Raw genomic sequence first — 13,133 nt, forward strand, 5'->3', positions numbered from 1 at the left:
CCTTCCCCTCTTTCCCTCCCTGGAGGTTGACCCGCTGCCCCCCCTTAATCCCCCCACAGTACTGTCTGCCTGGAAGGAGGGAAGCCGTGGCTGATTTCCCAGCCGAGAGTGGTAGATTCACTGCCTCCACTGGAAATCAATATTAAGCGGATGGGCCAGACGTTGGGGCTGCAGCCAGTAAGTCCTGCACGTCTCATCATTTAGCTAATCAAGTTGAAAAGTTTCTATAAGGTCCAGGCCCAGACCTCTGCAATGGGCTAGAGGCCTGGTGGGGAGCCAGACCCGAAGTGGGGAGCCAATGGGCTAGAGGCCTGGTGCACAGATTTGTGAACCGGTGGGGTCCCTCAGCCTGGCTTGTGGGGATTGTCCAAAACTGGCTCTCTGACATCCCCTGAGGGGTCCCAAATTGCGATAGGGCAGTTCTCAGGTGACATACTCCGGAATCAGGCTCCCTCCTCTCTGATTCCAGGTGTGTCACCCGAGAACCGCAGCTGCCAAGTCACCACAGATCAGCAGCTCCTGTTGAGCATCTGCCCCCTGGTGGTCAGTGCATGTCATAGCTACTGGTCAGACGGTCAAACAGTCAGCCAGTTGCTTAGGCTTTTATATATATAGACGAGAGGCCCGGTACACGAAATTTGTGCATAGTGTGGGGGGGTGTCCCTCAGCCCAGCCTGCACCCTCTCCAATCTGGGACCCCTCGAGGGATGTCCGACTGCCCATTTAAATGGGCAGTCGGACATCCCTCTCACAATCCAGGACTGTTGGCTCCCAACTGCTCACCTGCCTGACTTCCTGATTGCCGCTAACAGCTTCTGCCTGCCAGCCTGATCACCCCCTAACCACTCCCCTGCCAGCCTGATTGATGCCTAACTGCTCCCCTGCCAGCCTGTTTTCCCCTAAGTGCCCTCCCCTGCAGGCCTGGTCACCCCTAACTGCCCTCCCCTGCAGGCCTGGTCCCCCCAACTGCCCTCCTCTGCAGGCCTGGTCACCCCTAACTGCCCTCCCCTGCAGGCCTGGGTCCCCCCCCAACTGCCCTCCCCTGCAGGCCTGGTCCCTCCCAACTGCCCTCCCTTGCTGGCCATCTTGTGGTGGCCATCTTGTGTCCACATGGGGGCAGGATCTTTGACCATATGGGGGCAGCCATCTTGTGTGTTGGAGTGATGGTCAATCTGCATATTACTCTTTTATTAGATAGGATAGAGGCCTGGTGCATGGGTGGGGGCCAGTGGTTTGCCCTGAAGGGTGTCCCAGATCAGGGTGGGGAGTTCCCTTGGGGCGTGGGGTGGCCTGGGCGAGGGGCCTGTGGTGGTTTGCAGGCCGGCCATGCCCCCTGGGGACCCAAGCAGAGGCCCTGGTATCTGGGGTTTATTTATCTTCTACAATTGAAACTTTGTAGCCTGGAGCGGAGCCAAGCCTTCTGCTTGCTCTGAGGTGGCAGCCATTTCTGTTGGGATTTATGTATCTTCTATAATTTAAACTTTGTAGCCTTAAGCAGAGGGCTGGGCCGGCCAGGGCTGCAGAAGCTTGGCTTCCTCCATCGCTGCGGGCAACCCTAGCCTCCTGCTCTCTCCAGCTCCGTGGCTGCCGCCATTTCTGTTTGGATTTATGTATCTTCTATCATTGAAACTTTGTAGCCTTGAGTGGAGGTCTAGGCCAGCAAGGGCAGGTGGAAAGCTTGGCTTCCTCCATTGCCGGGGAAACCCAAGCTTCCCTCCTGCTCTCTGTGGCGGTAGCCATCTTGGTTGGGTTTATTTGCATATTCGCTCCTGATTAGCTGGTGGATGTGGCTTGTGGGTGTGGCTTGTGGGTGTAGCAGAGTGATGGTTAATTTGCATATTACTCTTTTATTAGCTAGGATACCACAAACAGAAAGCAAAAATACCATTCAGGTAAATGTGAGACTAGTGAGAAGATGTATGATGCAAATAATACAGGTTTATATGATTTTGTCCAAAAATGGCAGCGTGGTGTGGGCCAAGTACAAGAAAGAGATGGAGTTTTGTAAGATGTGAAGGATTTAGTTAAGTGGTAAGGAAAACAGAATTTGGATTCTTCCTAGTGTGTTACAAAACTCCACCCCAGCATTTGGAAGAAAGCTCTGAAGAGAGACACAGGGAGCCTGAAGATGACTGAAGGCTGAGTCACCGTAGGAGAGAAATGAGCGATAAGAGCTTGGACCAGGTCGTTAATGGTCCAAATGGACAAGCTGGAGAAGTGATTTATTTGAGAAGTTACATTGGCAGAAGGAGAGGCAGCAAAGACACATGTGCACAGACACACAAAGTAGATTTTATGACAAATTAGATTTAGCGGGCAAACAAAAGGGAGAGTCAAAGATGGCTCAAAAATGTCACTTTAATCTAATTGTTATTTTTCATTAAATACATTGAATTATACCTCTCTCCACACTTTACCCCATATTAAGCATTGCCCGTGAAGAATTATGCAGAATGATTTATATGCATTGTTGTTTTCTAGCCTGGAACAGCATGAAGAGGGCATGATTTTTCCCTAGGAGATTGAAGCAATTGCCCAGAGTCATATGGCATTAAGTAAGGGGAAGAATCAGTATTTAGACCCATCTTTTCTGTCTCAAAAGCCTTGTATAGGACTCCCATAAACTGCCTCTCTTTGCACTTTATCTTTTTTTTTTTTTTTTTTTTTTAGAGGTTGGTTTGTTGTGTGATGCAGTATTAACCTCGTATTAATCTAATGTTATCTCCATGCTAGAAAAAATAATAAGGGGGCATGTTTCAATATGATTTTCCCTAGAATAAAATGTTGAAGTAGGTAAAATTTGCTTTAAGATTTATTTGAGCAATTCCCTCAACCCTCCCTGAGTGCTGCCTCAGCTCACACTGACTACCCACCAAAGCGCCTCGCTTTCTATGTACTTCCACATACTCACCACAAACATATGCCATAAAGGTTCTATGACAGCTGTGGACCTAGGAGTTATGTTTCTGGATCTACTCATTCAAAACCCTTCCCTTTTGGACTGGATTTGACACTGACTTCAGTTAGACCAAAGTGTTCATGTTGTCAATCAAACTTCTCAAAAAGCTGCATTTAAACATTAAGCGAAGTATTTTTACCTAACAAGGTGCAATATTTGTAGGCACTAAAACCATCATGGTAAAAAATGACTAAAATATTGCTACTTTGGTTAATAGAATGGCAGTGGCTAGTACCTTCAACTTCATCAACTAACTAACTAAATAAGGCACATCACAAAATAAATAAATAAATAAATAAATAAATAAATAAATAAATACCTAGTAATCTATTTTAAAATCTTTGGTTCTGACCCAAGGGAATCACTTAAAGATTAATTGAAAACACTGGTTGCCAAAACCGGTTTGGCTCAGTGGATAGAGCGTCGGCCTGCGGACTCAAGGGTCCCGGGTTCGATTCCGGTCAAGGGCGTGTGCCTTGGTTGCGGGCACATCCCCAGTGGGAGGTGTGCAGGAGGCAGCTGATCGATGTTTCTGGCTCTCTATCCCTCTCCCTTCCTCTCTGTAAAATATCAATAAAATATATAAAAAAAAAAAAAAAAAAAAAAAAAAAAACACTGGTAAGTAGGGACAAATGGATGAAGGGATGGGAGAAATCTGAAACTACCTTATAAAGAACATGAAACCATATACACAACCCCTTGCTTCCCCGGACATGAAGATCTAGTTATCTCTGGCTTGAATGAGTTGAAAGTACTGGTCTTCAGACAGTTTAATCAAGAATTCATTGGACACAAGTTATTTGGTCTCAGACCTAGAGTACCCTCAAATAGCCTCCTTGAATTTGGATGCTCAGAGGAGAAAATAGAGATTGATGACTCCTCCTTAGAAGCAGTTGGTTTAATCGCAGTGTGGTTGTGTTGCCTGGTGCCACCTGGACTTAAAGTGTCCCACGCTGAGCATCAGTGAAAAATGGCCTTTTCATTTTGCTTTAGGATTCTCGCCTAATTCTTAATGCCTTCCATAATTAAGGAGTAACTACCAAGGCGTGAGGTATTTCCAGGGGATTAATGACCAGCTGGGAGAGTTGATGGCCCAAAGCCGAGTGGGGACTCATTAACCTCAGCTGGTCATTAATTCCTTAGGAGATGCTTGGGCTTGGGGACAGTGGAGGGTGTGTGTGTGTGTGTGTGTGTGTGTGTGTGTGTGTGTGTGGAGGGGGGTGCAACTCATTTTTATTGTATTTCCAGGAAAAGAAAAAAAGTTAACTTTTAAATATGCAGAGGTACAGTACATCTCCCTTGGCAATAGGTGTTCCTTCTCCTGGGAGGTGTATTTTTTAATATATATATATATATATATATATATATATATATATATATATATATATATATATATATATATATTACCGTGGGTGCTAGTGTTAGAGAGAGCAGAATAAATGAGACATGCTCTGAAGTGGCAACTGAGGTGAAGATCATGGAATATAAACTAGATGATGATGTTAAGAGGGTGACATTTCAGACCAACCACACCTCGCCCTTTCTGAATCATAGCCCTAATATAGGCAATTAGGGCAACACTAGGATATTGAATATTATGTTATTCCTCCCTCCCTACATGCTTCTAGAATATTCCTAACAATGTAGAAGACACTTAAAAATATAATGTACTGCTGAGGGTGGTGGAAATAGGCCTTCCTTTATGTGGCTAGCAGGAGTATAGCTTGGAAAACCAATTAGAGAGAAAATTGGATGCTAGCTATTAAAATTTGAAACCTGCATGCCCTACAATCCAGAATTCCACCCCTCCATATCATTCCTAGAAAAAACTGCTTATGTGGACAAGGATGTGGTTAATAAGGATGTATTGGGCAATGATACTGACTGCAACCTGGATTGTAATAGCAAGAATTCCTGATCAATCCAAATAGTCATCTGGTAAAACGCTAGATTATAGTATATCCACATAATAGAAGGTCAAACAGCAGTTAAAAGAATGAAGTAAAAACCACATATATGAAAAATTTCTTAGATCACTTAAATAGGAAAAGTTACACAAATTTTAGAGATACTATATTACATTATTAGTATATATTTTATCCTGTGATATAATATATGTGAAAATAACATAATATGCTATATATTTTCTTTTTTTAAATATATTTTTATTGACTTCAGAGAGGAAGGGAGAGGGAGCGAGAGATAGAAACATCAATGATGAGAGAGAATCATTGATTGACTGCCTCCTGCACGCCCCACACTGGGGATCGAGCCAGCAACCTGGGCATATGCCCTGACCAGGAATCAAACAGGTGACCTCTTGGTTCCTGGGTTGATGCTCAACGGCTGAGCTACACCCAGCTGGCATATACTATATATTTTGTATGGATGCATAGATTTGTGTAAAGAACTAGAAAATGGTCCAGGTAAAGCAAAGCCTGGGCACAGGTACCAGCATCAAACCACAGATTATCTTTGGAAGAAAGGGATTATAAGGACGTCAATCTCATCTCTATATTTAAGGGTGTTTTTTGTTTGTCTGTTTGTTTTTTACAAAGATAATATTCTCATTTGGTACTTGGCTATTTAAAACCTATTAAAAAGAGAAAGCAATGCAATTGCTCTAAGTTGGAGGTAGAAGTTGTTGGAACCAAGGAGAAGTCAGGTTTTGTAGGGCTTATCAGTGTTTCGGGCATACATAGTATGGTAGGCGGGAAGTTCAAAAACCTACATTTTTGGATTTACTTCACAGAAAGGAATGTGGGGAATAGAAGACCATATTTCTCCCAAGCAGGCTAGGAATAGCTGAAGCTCTTTGCTTCCGGATCAATAATAAAAAATCCCACGTGTAAATATTGCCTATAAATGATGGCACAAAACCATGACAGCATCTGATTAAGCTCCTACCAGAAATTCATTTAAAGAGATGAGTTACTGACTCGGTGGGTATGAGGCCTGGGAGGTGGGAACAGACGATAACATCCCAGGTGACTCAGAGCGAACTTTAGGTTTCGTTCTTTGAGATGCAGAGGGATATTAACACTCAGTATTTGTTCTGTAACAATGTCTGTCTCCAGGAACTAGATATCCTTTTAAAATAACATTTGAGATGGTTTGAAAACAGACACACAAGAACCCCAAAGTTCACAGGGTTAGAATGAACTTCTGTATTGCCATTTATTAGTTATATAGCCTCAAGGAATTTAAATTGTTTGAGCTTCCTTTTCTCATCTGCAAAATTAGGAGATTAATGCTAATTCTTAATTCATAGATGGATTAAATAAGATAATTCCTGAAAAATAGTTGGCTCGTAATGAGTGCTCAATAACTGGTATCCATTATTGTTGTTATTTTTATCATGAATGCTATTTTTTTGCAACTGGTTTTCATTGAGCAGGGACTGAAGATCAGAATTGGTTTCTAACCTGGCTATGCCATCAGCTGAAAAGGTGACCTGTCTACCTTCAGTGACTCTCTGGAACCAAGTTTTACTATTTGTCAGATGAGTTTAAAAATAAATTGAGATAATGTGTGTCAAAGATAGAAAAAAAAAATTAGTGTAAAAATAAGTTTTATTTCTCCTCTCTCTCCTTCTCCTTTTTAGAATTGTTGGTACTGTTTCAGTCCAGTAAATATGGATTTAAGTTATACTATGCAGTGGTGTTAGAGGTGAAGTGAAGTAATTCAGCAATTACCCTTTTCATATTGATGTCAAACTGCTTTCTCTATGTAGACTCACGGTTTTCATCGAGATGATAAAGGAGAGTCTGAGGGTGCTCACAAACTCAATGGCTAGGAAAAGATGTTGATTTCTTTACTTTTCTGCCTCGTCTGGGTGAGAGCTGCAATCTCTGTTACTTTCTGACATGATACTATGTTTTCCAATTCCTACATCAGAAGCAGGGATCACATAAAAGTAATCATAACAAAATGTGACCCCTAATATTGCTGATATACCTGCACTTTCCTGTAGTAGTGAGACAGATATTCAGGGCAAGGAAATCACCTTTTGAAATACTTGTTAAAGTTGCCAGTGGGATCATGGCTATTGTTTTGCACTAAAAACATTAGATTTAAATTGGTAATGATATTCATTTACAATAACAAAGACTTGAAAATGTCCTTCAATGGATAAAGAACATGATATATATATATATATATATATATATATATATATATATATATATATATATTAGAATATTATTCAGCTATGAAAAAGAAGGTAATGCTGATGTTTGCTACAACATAGATAAATAGATTTTGAGGGTGTTACACTAGTTGATGTAAACAGACATAAAAGAACAGATACTCATGGATGGAACTGGAGAGCATTATGCTAAGTGAAATAAGCCAGTCAGAGGAAGATAAATATCACATGATCTCACTCATTTGTGGAATATAATGAACAACATAAACTGATGAACAAAAACAGATCTAGAGACAGGACAGAGAAGCATCGATCAGACCATCAAACCTTAGAGCAAAGGTAGGGGAGGGTGGGAGTAAAAGGGAGAGATCAACCAAAGGACTTGTATGCATGCATATAAGTCTAACCAATGGACACAGACACCAGGGTGGTGAGGGCATGAGTGGGGGGTGGGGAGGCAATGGGGCGATAAGGGCACATATGTAATACCTTAATCAATAAAGAAAAATAATAATAAAATAGGCAAGGCCAAAAAAAAAAGTACAGATACTCTATAATTTCCCTTATATGTGTAATCTAAAAAAGACTCATAGAAATAGAGAACAGATTGGTAGTTTTCAGAGTTGGGTGGTAGGTGATCAAAAGGTACAAAGTTCCAGTCATAAGATCAATGAGTTCTGAGGATGTAATGTACAGCATGATGGCTATAGTTAATAATACTGTATCATATACTTGAAAGTTGTTCAGAGAGTATATCTCAAAAATTCTCAACATAAGAAATATAATTCATTATTACCCGAGATGATGGATGTGAACAAAACTTACTGGGGTAATCACTTTGCAGTATATCCATATGTCAACTATTATGTTGTACACCTCAAACTAATAATGTTCTATTGTTGTCAATTATATCTCAATATAATATTATATCTCAATAAAACTGGGGGGAGATATTCAAATTTACCCTTTCAAGGTAGGGCAATAAAGGTGACCTGAGGTGACTCAGTAAAGAAGATGGAGGTCATACTATACTCTAAGTCCATCATACAGTCCTACATGCCATACTTCTAAACACGCTCCCCACTCGGGCTGTCTCAGGTTCTGTCAGTGGCTAAATACTATCACTCCAGTCGTCAATATCACTTTTCTTGCACTTTCTTGTTCTTTCTGAGTTTTATTCATTTGTGTGTTTTTGTTTGTTTGTTTGCTTGTTTTATCTGAAAAATGAAGACAAACCAGAGTGGCAGTCCTAATATAATTATAGATAGCACTTTTGGCCTAGCAACAAACAACAATGAATTCCATAGAGAGAAAGTCTCCTCTTTCCAATTTTGTTAACATTTCCAATAGCATCAAAGGGAACAGCATTCAATGCTAGAATGTCTTTAATATCTCTCTGGCATTTGCTCTTTTCTCTTTTTTTTTTTTCTTTTCACCAAGAGACCTCAGCCACAAACCCTTCTGTAGGTAACAGTTTCTAGCTAGAATTTAATGGACTTGTTCTGTTGTAGAGATTTTTCTTTATTTCCAGATACTTTTCACGACAAAATGTACTGGTTTTAACCTCTGTGATAATGATATATGATCACCTTTAAAATAAATGTAATACATTTTTAAAGTGAAGGAATAAAATAAAAATACTACGGGAAGAGTGGTGGATGAGTGAAGTGTGATCACTGCCATCTCTTCCTCCTGGTACTGTAATGATTTTATTTGTCTGAGGCTCCTTAATGGATTGCCCTTCTTCCCAGGAAGGCAGGGCTTTAGTAAGCTCCTTAATCAGACAACAGTCACTGTGACTCCAGGACCTTAGCGTTAAGCGTAGGCCTAGGATGTTGTCAATAAACACATATTGACAAAGTAAATGACTAAAAGTGAGAATAAAAGAAAAACCACAGAACATAACAGGACGGACACAGTCCTTTCCCCCTAAGCAGTGGATTTTGTTTGTGTCAATGGACACGTTACCAGACTAGGGAGGGGACCAGCTATGAGCATCTCTCCACCTGGGCTGCTGTCCAATTTTGACCATTTATTTAGAGCAATGTTCTCAAAGCAAGGTCCCACACCTAGCATCATCTGCACCACTTTACTACTTAGAAATGCAAATTGTGGGGCCCTGCTCCAGACCTATTGCAAAATGAACTCTGGGGGTGAGGCCTGGAAATCCTTTTTCTTCTCTGAGAGCCCTACAGGTGGTTAGGAGACCAGCTAAATTTGGAAGGCCACTGCCACGTTGGCAACTGCACATAGGCAAAGTGGAAATTCTTAGGAGGAGGAGGCGGATCAATCCATGTTTGACCAGGTTTCAGGACCCCGAGGATTAATGAGTACTCTAGTTGGCAAAATGGTACATTGGTTTTAAAAAAATTGAAAAATACTCCTTTAAAAAAAATAACTCCTTGCATTTTGCTACCTACAGATAAAAGAAAGATAATATTGTCACATTCACTGTTTTGAAAAGAAATGCCAAACTCCTTTTCTAAAACACAGGAAAATAGGCACATTGAGTCATCCTGGTTTTCAAGTTCAAACTCTTGGTTTGTAAGTGAGCAAACCTAGAATGTGGATCCAAGAGGCTTAAGGTGTAGATTCCACCCATTTAATGAGACCACGATTGGGCTGGATGAGCCAGCACCGCCTTTTAGGTTACTTGGGATAACCGTGATGGTGGCGTGTTCTCTCCCACCTTCCTGAGACAGAGCAGGATAGGTTAGAAAGAAATGGGAGGCGTTTGTCTGGACTGAGTGAAGAAGCCTATTGAAAACATTTCCTTCAAAGGAGTTCCCGGAACAATTATTACAGCTCATTTGCCTGCAAATGTGCTCTCTGTTGTTAATCAGTTAGTCATTAACCTCAGTAATATCAATGTGTTGTCACCATGCATTTCAAAGAGGTGAATGGAGATGGGCGGCCTGCAAAAGCTGCTCAAACTGAAGTAGGCCCTCGTGTTATTTCCTCTTCCAGGGTAAACTAAACCTCAAAACAAAGATTTTTATCTTGGGAACACATTTTCCTCCAGCCTCTTATTTAGGTTCTTGCCACTGTTTACTCTGATTGCCAAGGAAATGGTCAGGGGACCAAATAACACCCTAGGAAAAATCGGTGGACTAGGACAGAGATGGAATTGGGCCCAAGGTCTACAGTGTAGGGGCTGAGAGAGCAATTGCTCTGGCTTTTCTCTCCAGCAGAAACCCAAGCCTCAGATAAGGAAGTCAGAAGAGGCTAAAGTGGGGACCATTAACCATCCAGAGAATCAACACTAATGTCCTTGCACGGTCGTTTTTCTCCCCACAGCAGTCATTTAGAAAATGCTGTGGATGCCAGGCCTAGATTCTTTCCTTACATCCACCCTTCCTCAGGCCACCGTCTGGCCCTGGGGTGCCGACCTTCCAGGATAGGCTTATGCACTGGGAGAAGGTTCCCAAGAGACAGTAGACAAGTCATGTGGGGCTCATCAGAAAGCCATGGACACCCTCAAATTGAGTGTAAGACTTTATACTACTCTGAATTTTTCTAAGGAGACATTCACTGCGTTCATCAGATTCATGATCAAGTTAGAAAAATTGTTAGAAAAACTACCCCAGATTTTATTTTAATTAATATATATAAAATTTAACTCTATTTCCCTTTATATGCAGTACACTGAATCACATAAAATAACCATTTTTATAGGTCAAATGCACTGAGTACTAGAAATTTCAGTTGGCTCATCTAAATAGATAGATAGATAGATAGATAGATTTTATGTAAACTTACAAAGGAGTAATGATTTATTACATAAGTTTTATGGAAATGAAAATAATACCTTCATAGAATTGTTACATATAGTTTATTTAACAGTGCTATACTTGACTATATATGGATAAGTATGTGTTCAATGTTTGTATGTGGCTGTGTTTTATAAACACTCTAGAGGCCCGGTGCACGAAATTCTGAGGAGCGTGTCCCTCAGCCCAGCCTGCACCCTCTCCAATCTGGGACCCCTTGGGGGATGTCCTAAACCTGCAGTCGGACATCCCTCTCACAATCCAGGACCGCTGGCTCCTAACCACTCGCCTGCCTGCCTGATTGCCCCCTAACTGCTCCCTTGCCAGCCTGATTGACACTTAACTGCTCCTCTGCCGGCCTGATTGCCCCCAATTACCCTCCCCTGCTGGCCTGATCACCCCCAAGGCTTTTATTAGTATAGATATGACCCTTCACATAAAATTTTACTAATCCTGCTTTACAAAAAGGGCTTGACAATTGAATCATTGGGACCAGACACCAAGATTTCCTTTCTTTGAATAGTGGAGGGAATAATTATCTTGTCTTTAAGTTGCCCTGAAATTAAAATGAGATAATGACTTAGAAAAGTATAAAAGCACCATATAAAGACAACTGTCTTTTTCATGTACTGAAAAGACAACAAAGTGGTAAAATGAAAAACACTATTTTTATTCTCCCCCTTCCTTCCTTTACAGCATTTATTTAAACTTTGAAATTTATAAAAATTTTACTCCAATTTTCATTCAATATTATTTTGTATTGGTTTCGGGTTTTATATTAGCTACAGAATAGTGGTTAGACAATCATATACTTTACAAAGTGTCCCCGATATTTCCAGTACCCACCTGGTATCATACCATCATTACAACACTACTGACTATATTCCCTATTTAGGTGACAATGGGTTTACAGGTTCCTTCCAGTCTTTCTTTTGTGTTGTTCGCCTTTCCTTTTCTTTCTCACTTCTTCCCTCATTTTCCTTATATGGTATCTCAATTGGCCATCAAAGCTCAGTGAAGGCACTGGGACACCTTAATCCATTTTACAGACCAGGAAACTGCGGCCAATTCCAGTCGGCTGTGGAACCTGACTCAGCACACAGGGAGCCCTCAGAGCAAAGCTCTCCACCCTTCCTAAGGGGCAGCTGCCGGGCAAACAGAACCAACCTTCCCTTCAGGCTTCTGAGCCTCTTTCTCAAGCACCTCTTCACTGCGGACGCTCCACATTCTTTCCTCTCCCCGGTCCCCTGCCCCCATTCTTTACTGCCCCCCCATTCTCTGGAGCAGGTGGAAGGCTTTGCACTCATGGTCTAGGCATGCTCTGCTGTGGGGCAGGGCGGGTGCGGGCTTGCTTTTGGGTCAAGGCGGGAGCAGGAGTCACCGCCTCTGAAGTGCTAAGGCGCCTGGGCGAGGCCGGTCAGCGCTGGGAGCTTCTCTGAATCACCTCAGTCAGTCCTATATCCTGCAGTGCGGCACCCCTCCACTGAGGTGGCACCACCCCTCAACCCCCGCCTCAGGGCTGCGGGTCCTTGCTCCTCCCCCCCGGACATCCTTCCATGTCCCTTGATCCCTGGCCAGGCCCATGCACATCTTGGGGCCACTGCAGAACCTCTCTCTCTGCAGGGGAGGCAGATCCCTGCTCGCCAGTCCCTGCCCCAGCTGGAGCTCCCTCTGGTGTACGCTGCCTCGCCAGGTTTTTGCCTTTGATCTATGGCATTGGTGACAGCACACTCCTAGCAAGCCTGGTACCCAGAGGGGCACAGGGTCAGTTCTTTGCCCAGAATGTTAGAGGTTGCAGTAGCATTTGCAGATGTCACCCAGAGCCTGCTGGCAAAGGCAGCGCCTGTGTGGGGTGTCCTCATAGAGGGATGGTGAGGTGCTGCTCGGGGCCCCTTAGAATGCCCGCCTCCTGGCCAGCCGCTTTGCCAAAGCTTTGGCACTCGCCCTGGAGCCGCCCCTCAGGCAGCCCTGCAGTCATGTTCACGGGGCCCCACTGGAGTGGCTAGGTGGGTTCACTCACGCCTCCCTGGTGTGGCAATGTTCCCAGGGCCCCGCTGCCCCTCCCGGGGCCTGTGATGAACCCGGATCCTGCAGGTGATGTCTGGCGCTTGCCAACCCCACCTCCCCGGCCCCAATGGACCCGGAATCCCAGGGGCAGGCCATGGCACTGCCCGCCCCGCCTGCATATGCAAATTTACCTTCCATCTTTGATGGGTTAATTTGCATACTTGCTCCTGATTGGCTGGTTGGCGTGGCT

Source organism: Plecotus auritus, assembly GCF_963455305.1.
Source record: "Plecotus auritus genome assembly, chromosome: 6".
Taxonomy (NCBI): Eukaryota; Metazoa; Chordata; class Mammalia; order Chiroptera; family Vespertilionidae; genus Plecotus; species Plecotus auritus.